Source organism: Haemaphysalis longicornis, unplaced genomic scaffold (genome assembly GCF_048455015.1).
Source record: "Haemaphysalis longicornis isolate Haplotype H1 unplaced genomic scaffold, Haemaphysalis longicornis Haplotype H1 scaffold_171, whole genome shotgun sequence".
Taxonomy (NCBI): domain Eukaryota; kingdom Metazoa; phylum Arthropoda; class Arachnida; order Ixodida; family Ixodidae; genus Haemaphysalis; species Haemaphysalis longicornis.
The window spans coordinates 297722-314537 of NW_027526277.1; the positions used below are offsets into that span (position 1 = coordinate 297722).

Genomic DNA, 16816 nt, shown 5'->3' on the forward strand with positions numbered 1-16816 from the left:
CCTTTGCAAATAACAAATAACGAGCGGCCATATTTAGCCGGTTGTGTGACAGAGTTTTTTAGTTAAATTAAGTTTGCGCAAGGCAAAAGCAACACTGGTCAAGCCATGTCAAGCCGAAGCCACTTGCCTATTGTGTACGAGTTTCAAAGCGCAAGCCAGCATCGATTTCTTGTAGATAACGAAACCTGCTGCTTTCTCCTCGGCATCTTTTTGCGTCATAAACGAAAGGTAAGATATTTTTTAAGCGCTGGTATCAAGAGGGACGGGTAATCATATACCTGTCCGTGTACTGCAAATGCCGTGCGCTCTCCGTATGTTGGACATAACTGGCTAGGCACATTCTGAATGACAATGTAACTAAAGCACTCAAGGAATCATTTGTTATTCGCAAACATGGGCTAAATTTAAATACGTTGTTCTAGAGCGCCCAAATACACTTTCCTTGAGGCTGTCAGCGGTACGTTCGCGTAGCCGCGTCGACGACCGCATTCGCATTGAAGTCGGCGCTAGCTACGACGTGATGTGCGCGGTGGCTACGCTTTTACATTCACTCAAGGTTACCAGAAAGGTTGTAGCGCTTTTTAGAGTGTAAGCTCTTTAAGGGCGTGCGTTATAAATTGGTGTTGAGGTAAACTGTAGTCACGGGGTGACGAAACGTGGAAGAAGCCGTACGATGCGTTCATTCCTGCTAGTATGCTACGACTGTGTTCTCTACTGTGCGGCTCATTCCTGCGAACGCGGCGAAGTAATCGCATTTTGCCGATATGTGCTTGAAGGGCGTAGTAATATATTTACCGTTCTTGCTGTAAACGCTTGTATACATACGAATCCGCTGATAGACGACGCCAAAGCGCGTCGGTGAGGACGCTTCCTTGACATTCAGCGAGGACATTCAGTGGCCATAGAACAACTTTGCGCGATGCAGCTTCGTATGCAGGGTTTTTAAATGCGGGATGGATGTTCGTTCTGCAGTACACAGTGACAGTAGTGTTGAAATGTTCCCCACTAGCTCTGCCGAAGTGGGGTAGCTGGTGTTAGACCATATTGAAATATAGGAGGAATTAGCATGACTAATCAGGCTTTGGTTGCACGAAGTTACCTCCCTTCACAAGTTGCCAGCCACATCTTGTCTATGTATCATGTACAGTGAAATCTCGTTGATAAGTTTTTCAGGGGAACCGGGAAATAAAAAGCATTATGTGAAAATCGTATTATCCAGAGCTTGTTAAAAAAAAAGGAGAAAAATCTAGCTGCATTCTCCGTCAGCAACTCAATTTTATTGAGCAACAGTGGAGTAGCTGGTAAATTTGTGCTGCACTTTCTTTTCGAAGTCTGGGACAAAATTCTCCGGAAATGTAAAAATAAAAAAAAGCTGCTGGTATTTTTCACTTGGGCGGACGCTGTTCTGTATGACACTTCACGTTGCGCCTTGAATTGGTGAAGCCAGCCACCAGACGCTTTGGAGTCCTCAATGCCCAAGGAGAGCGCAGTGTTGTCAACTTTTTCGCGTAGTACTGACCTATCGGCATTCATCCTGCCGCTCTAACTTCCTCCCACCATGTGAGCAGGATGTCTTCCATTTGGTCATGCTTCGCACCTTGTGCTTGTTTCGCATCAGGGCCGGAAACTTGCAGATTCTTTTGAAGTTCCTCTTGCTGACCGGCAATAGTGTTGAGCGTTGACACTGGCAAACCGAGCTTGTGTGCCAAATCCACGCATTTCCTCTTCGGGTTTTCTTCCAATTTCTGTACAATTTCCACTTTTTCTTTTTATACTGAGTGCCTTCCGTTTCCTCGACATTGCCACAAGCCTGGCAGCACACCCCGCACAGCAACAAGGCAGCCTAAGGAGAACAAGACTAGTCAAATAGAACAAGAACAAAAATAGCCTCATAAGCAACACCACCGAACACAGGAACAGCGCAGAAAGAGAACAAAGAACGGAGCAGGAAGCACAGAGCATGGCGAGAAGTTGGGGAGGGAAGTGGTCGACTGCCAAGAGCATTGGAACCTTCTTCCTCGATTATGATCAAACTGAGAAACTCTGTGATTATGATATGTTTCACTAGATGGCACATTGCCTCGCCTCACATATCATCCTCATTGAACAGAGCGCCCACGCCCGGCAGCAGTGTTTTTGTCGCAGAACCGGCGCTGCCATGCAGGTCATGGGTTGTTGACATGGGGTTTGAGCTAGTATACCGAAGAATAAATGTAAGGTTTCTAAAAATGGTCAAGGTTCACTTTCGTGGTCGTGCTATCCAATTTTTAGCAAAAATGTGATCGTATCAAATGCACGAAAATGCATTATTTCTAAGGGATTTTGGCTTGGAATGAAAAGAAAAACGTATTATGCAGAATTGTATCAATGAGATCCCACTGTATAAGGCCTTCCTTCATAATAGTAAAGTTTGCATAATCCATCTAGAAGCACTATGTCCCATCTTTTTCTCTGACCAACACGACTGGAGACACCCGCAGACTGGAAGATGGTTCAACTGTATCCTTACTGAGCATTTTTTTTTTTTTACCTTTTGGATGACGAGTCGTACAGCAAGTGATACGCAATAGGGCCACCTGTACACTAGTGAAGCATCGTTGGTGTTGATATGATGGGTGACTGCAGAAGTTTGGGTTGGTGAATGGTTGTCTAAGTCGAAGATGTCCTTGCAGGAATCCAGAAGACGAGGGAGATCGGCGGTATGATCCGGTGGGAGGTCTGAAGCAGCCACTGCCTTGATTGATGGTGCTTGATGGGACGCCTGCACTGCAGGAGGTAAATCTGCAGGGGTGCTAGCATTCATGGCAGAAAGGGCACAGCATTGCAAGCGAAATCCCCTTGGGAAGGACTTGAGGTGTGAAACTGAAATTGAAAAACTGAAAGGGAAGGCAGGTTCGGTTCTCTACCACAGTAATGATGATGTGCGGCAGAGTGACGTTTCACAGAAGCAGCGCGTCTGTAATAGGGAAGACCATATAATAACTTGCAAAAGAAAAGCGAACACTGACCAAGAATAAAAATATATTGACGTTTCGGAACCACATACGGGTTCCTTGTTCACTACGTAAGACAAGCCGTCGTCATCAATTATATAGGCAGCACATGACGTAGAGAGCATGCGCAGACGGGAGGCAAAGTCCCATCCGTCCGGTTCATTGCGGCTGGCGTTGATTGGATAAAAAGTGACTCTAGCAGACGCCAAGATGATGTGTTCTTTTCCTTAGCTAAAATTGCGGTGTTCTCCCAGTCAATCTTGTGGGAATGATTGTGCGCGTGCTCCGCAATGGCAATGGCATTCGTCATGTGATTATGATTTCTTACATCACGTTGGTGCTCTTTCAGTCGTCGCGGAGCTCGCTGGTCGGTACATGGGCAATGCGCAAGTCGTATTTTGAAAAGACGTGCGACAATGCATCGCTTATTCCTGGGACGTAGGGGATGGCTGCGCGTGCTCGTAATGTCCTGTTGTTGGCCATTCTTCGCTGTAGTACCTTATTCTTGGTTCGGCAAATAAGTCGCTTAGGATAGCCATTGGCGATTAGTTTGCGGCGAATCGTTCCTAATTCACGTTTCAGTGCACTGTCATCTGAGCAGATGCGTACGGCGCGCTTTATCAAGGACGACACAACGGATGTCTTGTGGCCGAGAGGGTGGCAAGATTCAAAACTGGGGTAACGACCCGTGTGTGTGGGCTTCCTGTACACTGAGAAGGAGAGAGCGCCCACATCGCGGCGAACAAGAACATCCAAAAAAGGGAAGCATGTTGTCTTGCTCGAACTCCACGGTGAACTGTATATCCACATTCTGGGCGTTGAGGCTGTCCAGAAGACATGGGACATCTTGCTTTTTTAAAATACAAAAACAGTCGTCGACATAGCGGCAGAAAAACCTCGGTGCCGGTGTGAAGGTTGCCAATACCTTCCCCTCTAAAGCCTCCATAACTAGATTGGCCGTAGTAACTGATATGGACGCACCCATCGCAGTGCCATGGGTCTGCTGATAGGGGCTTCCCCCGTAAGAAAAATAGGTGTTGCGCAGACAAAACATAAGCAACTCACAGAGCTCGGGGACGTCAAAGGGAGTGCGATCGGGAAGACTAATGTCCGCGTTTAGTGCTTCTTCGCACATGGCTACTGCCAGATCCACTGGGACACTAGTGAAAAGAGACTTGACGTCGAACGAAACCATGACGTCGTCTTCAGGTAGAGTTACGTCTTTCAGCTTCGAAACAAAAGAGGATGAGTTTCCGACGTGCGTGGGCGTCTTACCGGCTAGAGGGCTCAACACTTGGTGAAGGTAGCCTGATAGTCGGTAGAGCGGTGACCTCGAGAAGTCGACGATAGGCCAAAGAGGAATGCCAGGCTTGTGGATTTTAGGCAGACCGTAGATGGCCGGGGCTGAACCGTTCGTGCACAGTAACCTGTAGTAGAGGCCCTTGTGGTGCGGAGGGACTAGCTTGAAAAGCCTGGTTAGCAGTTCTTGGAGCTTCGACTGTAACCTGCTAGTTGGGTCACGGGCTAGAGGAGCGTATGTCTGCTGGTCTTCAAGAAGGGCCAACATCTTCGTGTGGTAGTCACTGCTATCTAGCAAGACCGTGGCATTGCCTTTGTCAGCAGGAAGGATTGCGATACTGCTGTTATTCCGCAGGCTCCTGATGGCTTGCCTCTCTGCTACCGATAAGTGCAGTCTTGCACAATGTCTTCGTAAACCAGAGAGCACACAAATAGCACGGGTGCGCGCTTCTTGCCGTACTTCAGAGGGAAGCTGGCCGACCACGCGTTCGCCCGCACAAATCACCTTTCCTGGCTCCGGGGGTGCTTCTGTGTTAAAATTCAAACCACGGGACAAAACCTCAGCCTCCTCTTCGTCCGGTGTGTACGGAGATAGGTTGATGACCTCTTGGGTGCATTGTGGCACGTCCGGCTGGAGTGCTTGCAGTTTCCTCTCTTGCGACGTTCTATGACGGCCTTCTGCCATGCTAGCAGTGAAGTTTGTGTGCAGCTGCACATCTGGGAAGTCCTCAGGAATAAGATACTCAAGTTGCCGGCGTGCAAAGAAGGTTTGCTTCTCCAAAGCTCGTAGCTTCTGGCGGCACTCAAGGATACGTGCTTGTAGTAGCTTCCGCTCGGCTTGTCGAACAATCTGGTGAGAAATAACTGTGAGAAACGGGTGGGCTTTATCACAGGGGCATGTATGTTACAGCATTTGACAGCAAATGGACATAATCTGTGGAACGAGAACGGTGCTTTTGAGCATTTTTGGCAGAAGAAAATTCAAAAGAGAGAAGTCCCGCAGAACAGTCAATGAGAGCGGTTCGAGAAAAAATCGACGCCGAGGATAATGTCATGGGGGCATTTTTCAAGGACGGTGAAGAGAGCAACACTATCGTGGTCGGCAATCCATATTCAGGCGGTACGCATTCCGGCAATTGAAGGTGTGCTCTCATTGGCAACTCGAACAAATGTTTGCATGGGTGGCGTCAGAACTTTGCGGAGATGCCAGCGGAGGGTTAAGCTGTTTACAGAGATGTGAGCATTTGTGTCAGTGAGAGCCTGGGGTGCAACACCATCAACAGTAACGTCTAGTAAATTGGGCTTAGACTCCTTGGTTAATAGAGGATCTGTCGTCCAGGTCACAGATGCAGTATTACCTCCTTGAGCTGCATTGATTAGTCTTCTGGTGAGGCGAAGGCTTAGCGTGGCAATGTCGAAAGCTGTAGCGGGCCACATGCCCACCGTGACAGCAGTGGAAGCATATTGGGTTGTTTTCAGGAGTACTCCACTCTTCGGAATTTTGTGTCTGAAAATGGCGTGGGGCATATTGGTGGGGACCAGTTAAGACACGAGGAACAGTGAAAGCGTTTTTCGGGTGAGCTACAGAGCAAATGCGTGGAATGGTGTGGCTTGCGAGCTCTTGCTGTATATCGCATGGATTAGGGAGATGGAAGGTGACGTTCATTCACGGGTCAGGGCTAGTAGGCCAGCCATAGCCGTAGCCTCCAGCTCACGGCGTACTATTTTCATTAAGTCGTCGAACAAAGAAGGGCAAATTCCAGTGGAGTGGTATACTCGTAATAGGATGTGGGAGCCGTGTTAGGCATTCGAGTGAACTGTGGGGCAATACAGTGAGCTTTCGCTTGTTTCTTTCTTACTTTATTTGGTACCCACAGCGCCTGTTGGCATTACAGTGGGGGGAATAACAAAAATAAATGCATCAACTAGTTACGTTGATAACCAAAGAAACATTTTCCAGAGGCTGCGAAGCCCTTTTCAAGATGTTTAAACGGTCTGCACTCTGTAATGATGCCGTCTGTGCTGGTGCAGTCCTTATAAACAAGCAGGTTGAAAGCGCCATCAGCAATTCCTTTCTGCACATGGCCTACTTTGCCAGTTTCTGACGTGTCGGTATCTATCTTGTGACACAGAGCAACACCATCCTGAATATAGGCGACGGATGACTCCATCGAGGTTTTGGCATGGGACTTAGCATCAACTATTGTAGGATGGTGTGACAGTGTCTTTGTGCAGAGATCTGGAATCTGTAGACGTTCTAAAGTTCCTCACCTTGTTAGTGACATTTTCTTGGCTCATGTTGACCGTGTATTGGAACGTGACTTGGAGGGTTTGGCAAATAAAATTTTCATGTATGTTGACGATTACCTAGTACTTTGTGGAAACTATGGCCCTACAAGAAAAGTGGTAGACATTTTAAAAGCATTCAAACGTCACGCATTTAGGCTGACCTTTATGTCCAAGGCGCTAAACGAAAGAACAATCCAGTTTTTGGACCTGTTGTTAAAATTCGAGCAGAATCATGTATGTTGGCTCTATAGCCGGCAATCGAAGAAGCCTTTACTGAACTCTTCATCAGCACGTTCTAGGATTGCAAAATATGGGATTGTTGTCAACTGCCTCAGGTCAGCCATCTTGTTTTGTTTTCAGTCTTGTTTTCACCTAATTGAGTCTAGCTTTGGTGAACAGTTAGTTGGACCCAAAAATGCTGGCTACGGTGACGGAGTCATTGGGTCGGCCTGTCTTTAGTTGTTGGATTTGGTGAAGAAAACTTGTCTTCTGCTTGTGATGTTGTGAAGGAAAAGATAGTTGTAATCTCGTACCTGCACGATGTATCTCACCGCTTGAAAGAAGTGGGGTGCAGATATAACATCAATGTGGTGTTTTCAGCCAAAATTAAGTTAAACTGCTGCTGTCCCGCCATCGAAAAGAATATTAGTAATAAGGGCCGAGCAAACAGCTGTGGTGTGAAATATGAGAAACAGGTTGTTCCTTAGAGATTAAACGTGGTTTATTGCATTCCTTTCAATTGTGGTCGCTTTGATGTTGGCCAGTTCACTGAGTGCCTTCTGGCCCTCTTCCCACCCATTGCAAAGATTGTGGTTGTACGCTTTTCCTTCATGATACAACGGTACTGTTCTCGCACGATGAACAAAAGGTGAGGGAAGTATAGTGGAAGCACATAAAATTCGAAAAATGTCTGACTCGTGTGTTAGCGCTCGTCTTTAGCACTTTTAGATGCAGAATTGGCGTATCTTGAAGAGAGCAGTACTTGAGAGCGTTTGTCTGTACAGTTGCTTATAGTGGGTTCATGTGTCATGTTTTTATGTTTTATACCTTCGATGGCTTTATATTTGTCTCTTCAATAAAAATTCGGTTTTGGTTCAGTGGTTGTCCAGTGTTATCCTCCTTTTTGTCCCGTTATTTGTGCGCTGCGAAGATGAATCTACACCAACTAGCCCGGTTTTCTACGCTACTTCAGTCCGCAACCACTATCAATGACGTTACGTGGCGCGGAGAAATTACAGGTTGTTTACAAACAAGTCGACAGCATTGGCTCAATGGTAAAGCGGTGCAAGATTTGTGAACTGATCAACTTTGGTAACGTCATTTTTCGCTCGCGAGTCATTTAATTTGCATTCGTTCTCGTCGTCCAATGAGGATTACTGCACGACAACACCTACACGGCACGTTCAAAGCATCGAACAGATGGGTATTTCAGATACTTGGCTCCTAACTTATGGTAATAGTATTAAGGCGAAGCAGCAAGTACAAGGCGTGCAAGGCAGCAGCCTGACTTCTTCTGGCCATCGTTGTCGGTCTAAAGGAGCAACTAAGTATACTTGTGCATGAAGGATATGCTATCCAGGCATTGACGATTTACAAAGTGACACTGTGTTTATTCAAAAAGGTCATTCTTTAGCGCGTGTTGTTATAAGGTCTTTCCCACTTCTCTTGTTTTTAATAAAGTGCTGTTTTGCCGCTTTGCGCTGAAATCAGTTTTCAACTCTTGAGGATTTGTGCCTAGTCAAGTAATGGCTCCAACTTGTGCCTGAGCAGCAGCCGCAGTTCCTAAAGCATTGTGCAGCTGAGCCCAAGGACTTTTTCTTTTCCTTTTTTTTTTTTAGTGAAGGCAAAAAGAAAAAAATCGAAAACGCCCGTGTGTGCAGATTTCAGTGCGTGTTAAGATACCCAAATGTCAGGATTAACGTGGATCGAACCTAGCACTGTGTCATGCTTCATAGCCCGAGAGTGGCCTTGGCAACTACAACCCCCGAAATAGAATCTTTTTCCACTTTGTTTTTGCAGCAGTGGTGCGATGAGTTGGGCTCAGCCTAGTGCCCCCTCATGTAATTCCTGACTGATAAACCGACCCAGTTGTCCTGTATGGCCATTGTGTGACAGCTGTTCTGTCAGATACACTGTAAGCACCTGCTTAGCTATTGGGAAAGGCAGTGCAGTTTGTTAACGAGATCAGAGATCAAAGCAGTCTAGCTCAGAACTTTAATCCTACTAGTGTAAGCCATGATTTGGCCTTGTACAAATTCTCAAAAAAGTCAAAAATACCATTTGGTGTGAAGGGACTAAAGCAGGTTTTAGACACAAGACTGCATCGGCAAAGGATCTCTGGTGTCACGTAGAAAAAAAATTCAGAATAAGCAGTTAGAATAGTTCAAAAGCAGGCTAAACTAACTTTTGTGTACATATTAATGTAGCCCTATACGGGACAAAATACACCATCAATTGTGAATTTAGATTCACTTGGCATTTGCGGTGTGGTTGTAAAAGGAAGCGTTTATTTGTTTCTTTTGGTGTTGCAGGTGCTGACTGAGAAATTGTGGAAAGTTTTGAGCCAAGATGTTCCTGGCCTAAACCGTGATGGGCACGTAAAATATTGTACAGGGTGTTGCGACGATAACTGGAACACTTAAAAAATTTTTCCTGAGCGATCCGCCGCTCTGTTCGCGCTCAAACTTCACACAAAGGTCGCATTTTGTGGTCTATTTTGTTTGACACCGAGAACAACAACGGTACTTACCTGTTTATTCTGAAAATAAATAATAACAATTTTCGCCTATGGGAAAATGGCCGCTGATATGGACGTGCGAGCCAGCGCAAGTTGATGTTGGAACGACGGAACCACCTGCAGAGTGAAACGCATGTTTGGGATTCACGTACAGAGCCAAATGGTGCAGCAGACGATCAGAAAATGCACCTAGAAATGAGCTAACAGACGATCAGAAAACCCGGTTTTCGGGCTCGCACGTCCAAATCGCCGCCATTTTCCCATAGGCGAAAATCGTTTTTATTTATTTTCAGAATAAACAGGTAACTACCGTTGTTGTTCCCGGTGTCAAACAAAATAGACCACAAAATGCAACCTTTGTGTGAAGTTTGAGCGTGAACAGAGCGGCGGATCGCTCAGGAAAAATTTTTAAAGTGTTCCAGTTATCGTCGCAACACACTGTATATTTGAGGTTATAAAGCATTTAATAAAGAATTTTCGAGCTTTGGGACTTGGTTTCTGCTGTTTCATATGCCCATACATTGCAACATGTAATCTATATTAAAATCTGTAGTTTTATTAAATAATTGGTTTCAGCAGACAGATTTACTATTCACTACGTCACTTTTTCATGATCAGTTCATTAGCATGTGTTGCGGGTTTTTTTTTTTTTTAGCAATTGATGCAGAACTAGCACACATACTAGGTAAATATTTATAAGGCTTAATGTTATGTTTCAGTTTTTCAGTCAATTTGAGAACCTGTATTTGCTGTAAACTTAAGTGCTTTTGTGATCACATGCCTTGAAGCATGCTCCAGCGTAAGAATACTGGATACCAAAGCCCCTTGTAGCTTGTTTTGGTCAGTGTGTGTGGACAAACGTAAGTCATCAGTGGAGGCTTCATATTCCAACTCGCAAATAAATGTGGGTGCTAGCACCATTGGGGCTTGCAAGCAAAAAAGAAAAAGACCCATGAACACACGATCGCGAAGAGGAGGCGGTGCAAAGGTAGTCCTGCGTGTCTAATCTAAGAGGCGAAGATCAGAGCAGGAGTATTTGACAGTTCTAATTCTGCCTGGGCGAAACTTTAGTGCCAACTGCCATTTCGTCTGGGCGGAGCGCTAGATACGATAAAGAAAAAAACAAAACAAGCAACCCGGTTGTTTGTGCGACCGCATAAAAAGCAGCAGGGCAGAAAGTGCAACCATCGTGACAAGGTTGAAAGCAATCGTCAGAAAATCTGAGTACCAAAATGTTCGAGGTGGGCTACAAGTGATTATACTTATCGCGTATTCCCAGCGTGACTTAGGCCCAACTTTATGGGGCATTAGGCTAAATTTCTATTTGTCACACTCCAGGAATTCATTCATAATAAAGGTTGACTTTCACAGCGGCGGCCGATCACAGGGTGAACTGTGGATGCACGCTTGCGTAGCAACCGTTCACGCGACGATTTGCGAATGCTACACTGCGATTGCAAAACAGCACGGATTACAAAGTATTTAGGTAATGTTACCTAGAACACTGTTGCAGCGTAAAACTTAATCAAACGACCCGGTTGAAGCACTTCGAAACGCACAGCGGTGGGTATCACAAGCGGACGCGAAATCCAACACAGACACAGTTGAAGCACTTCTAACTTCGTTAAAATATACAGAACTAGGAGTGTGGTTGAATAACAGCGCATCCGTCCCAGAAAGCGAAATCCAACGCGCGAATGAAACACTTGCCGCTTCACATGGAGGAAAGAAATGGGTATTCACTGCCTGCCGGCCGCCGGGCCAAGAGCGGGGAGTGTGTGCGCCGGCAGAACAGCCCCGCAACCCTTCGCCTTTCCCTCTCGCACTCCTCCTTTTCTCCCTTTCGTGGGTGATGCATCGCCGAAATCGGAATACGCGTCGACGCCGCCTACACAAAATCCGCCTGGCCAGCGGTCCGCCATGTTACAATTAATCCCGGCATGCTTTGCTAGCCGGACGCGGAAATGCCACAGTAGCACGTTGCCAGATTACAACCCATCGCTTTCGCCGTTTTTAGTAAGCAAAAACTCAGCTGGAAACCTTCAAATCGTTGTATCATGTCTGCCACCGTGTGTCGTACGGTTCCAATGCATTGGCTCAGCGGCGCGCTTTCCCTCTAGAGTATATTATCTCTATGCGTGAACGTGATTGATCGTGGGGTTTAGCGCACCGAAGCTACACATGAGCTATGAGAGAGAGAGAGAGAGAGAGCGAGACAGAGAGAGAATAAATTTCGTCAGCACAAAAATTGCGGAGTAGTGTCCTCATTTCAAGACCCCATTCGTGGTGCCAGCTGCGACGGCCATTTCCACCAACCGAAGCTGGTCGTCCGCACTGGATCAAAATTAATCCGAAGCGCCTCATAGCCCATGTGTTTTTTGACACCTGTGATAAAAAAAACCCCATGGGCTATAGAGGCGCGCTGTAGTGGGGGGCTTCGGATTAATTTTGATCCCGTGTGGATTTTTACCGTGCGCCAACATCTCAACACAATGGGATTTTCGCTTTTCCACTCAATCTGAAAAGCAGCCACCGTGGCTGTGATGGGTGAACCCCGGAAACGGAAAAAATGGTCCCATACTCCAGTCGACGTGTTTCCCTTCAAGTTAGATTTGAACTTTTTTGCGCTTTTGATTTTATCCCTTTGCGTTTTAGCCAAAGGGTTGAGGAAGAGATGGAATGCTTTAATATTCCTATAGGGTCAGAAATTAACGCCATGGAGGCTAAAACCTAACAAACCAAATTGGGTCGACAGACGGACGGTTTGATGGATGGATGGATGAATGGATGGGTGGATGGATGGATGGATGGTAGGGCTGAGCATCGATAAAAAAATTTAATGCAAGTAGTTGGATTAAAACCACACAAACAACAATTGCGAAGGCAGGAAGCCTGGAACCGTCGGTTTAGTAGCTTAGTCGGACACAGCTAGCCTCTCAGTGTCTGGAATGTCATATAAGCTCTACGCTGCGAGGTTTAATCAGTATCGGTGAAAATTGAACTAGAAGCCGTGGGAGCTCCACCAAAGAAGCGCACAGCGTCGTCCCAGGTCTAGGCCATTTCGGTGTACGGACATACCGGTGTACGGACGTTTCGGTGCACGGCATTTCCTTGCGCGAACATTTCGGCGACCGTATTATCGGGTGCTTGTTTGCTTGAAACAGCCGTTATATTTTTATTTTCGCTTAACATGGGTTTTGGACAACAATTCTAGGGCAGCGATTGCCTTTTAATATTGATGTCGTGTTCGCGATTTTTTGCCAGATATTTGTAGAAACTGAACATTTTTGTATTTTTCTTTAAAGGGACAGACAACCGATTTTTGTCGCGTATATGTTCTCTAGCTCATATGAAAGCCAGCGTTTTATATAGCCCGGTAACCACATGCAATTTCTAAACAAACTGGCGGAAGTAATTTTAATTTGGCAGCAAACTTCCTGAAAACGGAAGGGTGGCGGTTCGTAGTGTCGAAACTTGGCACTACAATATGTGTCCCTGTCACGTGACCTGCAAACCTAACAGCTACTGTAACTGCCTTAATGTTTATTTACGCATTGGAAACCTTTTAACACAAGTATTTGTGCAAACTTAAATTGTATATGTATTTTTTAGCATTATTTTGAAATTTTTTTAGACACGCCGCCCGCCGCCGCTGGGTTGCTCTCAGTGTGGCTAACTGAGCCTCCATGCCCAGAATCAACGGCAGCGTTCAGTAAACAGACCCAGTGAAAGAACTTTGACGATTCTGACTGAGGCAGAGGCGTTTGTTCTGCCAAAATATTTGATTTCAGTTTCCAAATACGCCAACGGCAGCTTAAAAAAAAAAAAAAAAACGCCGCGCCCGGAGAGAATCGAACTTCCCGCCTCCACAACGTGAAGCCAGATTCTACCTATCGTCTATCCCAACAGATGGCGCATGCGTGCAAAATAGACTGTTGCATTAAAAAAAACACACAAAGGAACAGGAAAGCCTGCGATTCAAACTTTTTTAGCTGGGAACAAGTTTTTAAATATTGTTTTTTATTTCGCATACAGACAAAAGTATGTTGCCGAGCTACTCTATGTCATGGTTGCCAGCATTAGTTTTAGGAGGGACACATACGGTTCGTAGATAAAAAAAATTCGATTTAAAAAGTTCTAGGGCGTTATCAGCAAAACCGTTTCTCGTCAAGGTGCTTTAAGTGATGCCCTTTCATTTGGGATAGAGAATATATACTCGACAAAAATCGGTTGTCTGTCCCTTTAATACCTAGTTCAGGGAACACCTGTTTTGCAGCCAGCTGATTAAATTCTTCTGCACATGTTTTTTTTAAATTTACGACAAGACGTTATTTATATTCGCTCTTTTTGGGGGCATGCTAATCAGCAAAGACAATTAGCCGATGTTTTCGATGGCTAACGCATTCTTTATGTATTTTTTTCTAAATAAAATGCACACTCTCACAATCCTCAACTTTCCAAACATTCGGTTGCCCCTAAAAATGCAGACAATCTTATGAAAAGTTTATTTAGGCTGCGTAATGTTTAAATGAATTTGGAGACACTGTTCTCGCCAGCTTTTTTTTTACGGACAAGTTTAGGATATTGTCGCGGAGGAAGAGCGGGCCTTTTGAAAACAGCTGCAGGTTCTATATCTCATCAATGCTAGCTGATCAAGCGCGTACAGGTTGTGCGACGAGCGACGCGACTAGGATCCGCAGTCGCCGAACCGAAGTCGCTCGCCGAGGCAACCACATGACAGCGACGGCTCGAGCGACTGAGCATGCGACTGAGGATGGCGATTTCAATGTTTCCGCACTGCGCATAGTAACGCGCTTGGTACGCTGGATGTTTGCAAACATTTTTTTTGTTCATTTGTCATAAAAAGCATGACTAAAAAGTATTACGCCTTTCTACCTTGCTTTTTGCACTTCATTGCATCTCTAAAACTGGTTTGGGTTAGCGATAGCGCACGCTTTTCCTTCTGCGCCTCGTTTCTCGGCTCCAACATGAACGCCGTGAAGAATTCGCTTTCTTGACGTCGTTTTTCCCACACGGGTCTCACCCAGTGTGAGCGGGAGCCTTCTTGCTTCTGCTTCAGCGTGTACACAAGCTTTGCCACGCAAAGCTTTCTTTGGCGCTGCACCGCAAACGTCGTCTGCGTGGATTTGCAAAACCTTCCCACCGCTCTCTTTCAAAACCGGAGGTTGCGTGCTTACGTAGGGGCTCTCCTATTGGCTAGTCGCTGAGGCCACTTCCGGGAGGCGAGCGACTGTTTCTGGCGACCCAGAACCGAGCGATTCGATGAGCGACTTGGTGCGCGGCGAAAAGTAGTTCGTCGCTAGTCGCGTCGCGCCCCAAGTCGCTCGCAAAATCGCTCCATGTGGTTGGGCCCCCCCCCCCCCCCCCCTCCCCCTCCGTCTGTTTGTAAGTTTTAGCCTTCCCAGATTTCTTTTTCAGTAATATTATGGTTATTATGTTCAATTTCCCGTGGAAATCTTACAGGCAAAGCGGCCATCACCTTCTCCAAAGAGTCACCGCATTGATGCAAGAAAAAGCGATACATTCGGCGTGAGCTCACATGACCTCTGTAGTGCACAACAAAAAGCCACCCGAAAAGCCGCTGAGGATCGTTCGCGTCTGTCGCCCCCATCGAGGAACAAGCTCGTTGGCTGCATTCTTCCGCGCGTCGCGGCCACACGGAAGGCGCCCCTCTCCAGGAATCGCTCTTTCCTTTCAGTCGCCCAACCTACAATTAACTCTTCAAGTCGCGCATATCATGGACACCCCAGACATTCCTCCTTTTCTTCCATTGTAAGAGGGGAAAATTTTGAATAGGCTGGTTTTGCGAGAGCCGCGACAGTCGTATTCACGTTTTCGATGCCCAGTTTACACTTTGAAGAAACACAAGTGACACACCCCTCTATCTACCAAGGGGGCTGGTCTAAGCACTTACCCCTCCCCACCCCCTCCCGTTTAGCCACTCCACCGTGCGATCAATGGCTAGTTTTCGAGTAGAACCAACACCGACTGCAGGAATAAATCGATAGAGAAAATTATGAATTATGAAAATGGATGCACGCGTGCTTAAGCTAGCTCGTTTCCTTTCTTTCTTTCTTTTCGCGGTGGTTTGGCGGACGGGGAAGGGGGGGGGGGGGTAGGAAGTGACTAAAAGCAGCAGCATCTTGCAGCGGTGAGTGAAGTGAAATCGAAGCCTTTCGGTAACACTTGAATTAAAATATTAGAGTTGTTCACATGAATGCTGAAATAAAAATGGTAGAAGGGAAGTAAATTAAAAACGTTAATTTTTAACATTTAATTTCGAAATTGGGTTTTAGGCGCTAATCCTCTCGAACGTAAAATTATATCGTCTGACGAAACGAAAGTATTAAAGCTAAAATGTTTAAAGAAATGCCTGGGACATCCCGTGCACCGAAATGTCCGCAGCGAGACGTGCTGCACCGAATTGTCCTACACATGTCCGGATCCCCCACGGTTTTTGCATATTTTCTTTTCCCCAAAATCCTCTCTCTCTCTCTCTCTCTCTCTCTCTCTCTCTCTCTCTCTCTCTCTCTCTCTCCTCCACCACCACCACCACCACCACCCGCTATTCCGCGCCGCGCCGCCGCCGATCCGGGGACCCCCGCGCCGTTTCACGCCGCCGCCGGAGGTGGGAACACCGGCGCGCCGCCGCCGGCGATTTCTGACCGGCGCACAGGTCTAACGCCAGGTATGTCTTCCGTCATAGAGATAATATACTGACTCTTCCGTCTTCCAAACAGAGCGTGTGTGAAATGAGGCTCACCCTTCCAAACATGTTCCAAACACAAATGGATGCAAACACAGCTTCCAAAAGCAATGCGTACTAGTTGGAAGTGCCGCTATGAGCGCTGTATTCCAACGGGCGGCGAATTTGAACTTCGTTATGTGTGATTTACGCCAATAACTCGATAAAACTGAGCACAAACATTCGAATTATAAGTTTAAAATTTACAAATAACTACGCTAGACCAAATATTTAGCTCACTAACAATGCTGCACGAATCGTTCGATTTAGATATGATTGTAGAAATGTTCATTTCTCAACATTTAATGTCGCATTACTTCTTCATAGAGAGTATGGTCCCTAGTATCCATAGCTTGCAACAAAATCGCGTGATTCTGTGAGTCAGTAACTGTAAGCGTAGCCGCGATGTTAGAAATTCCATACGCCCTATTAGTTTCAAGTGTTTAAAGGGGCCCTGAAAGGCATTTTGAGCACACTAAATGAACTAGCGCAATCGCTAGATTGGGTCGCCAACGTCACCTGTGCCAAGTATTACTCTTTTACGCGCAGCGGAAAGCTCACACTTTTGTTGCAAAGTTTGTCGCTTTTTTCTCACCCTTTCCTTCGTGTTTTTGGACGCCGCCATCTTCACATGTCTACATCATCGATTCCCAGATGTTCGTCATGAGCTAGACATCCTGCTATTGGGCGGCTTTTTCACGCACTTCCGGCAAAGAGATGAGTCGTCTGCTC

General features: G+C 46.2%; 1 protein-coding gene and 1 long non-coding RNA gene across 2 annotated transcripts in view; one reads left to right on the top strand and one right to left on the bottom strand.

Moving 5' to 3' along the window:
* The window catches only part of LOC144166462 (uncharacterized), a 72055-nt gene that overhangs the window by 25603 nt on the left and 29636 nt on the right, over positions 1–16816 (bottom strand). The gene's annotated exons all lie outside the window — the stretch shown is intronic.
* On the top strand, positions 113–9292 carry LOC144166456 (uncharacterized). The gene is made up of 3 exons (XR_013321681.1): positions 113–228; positions 2673–2775; positions 9113–9292. It is a non-coding gene; the product is annotated as an uncharacterized LOC144166456 (long non-coding RNA).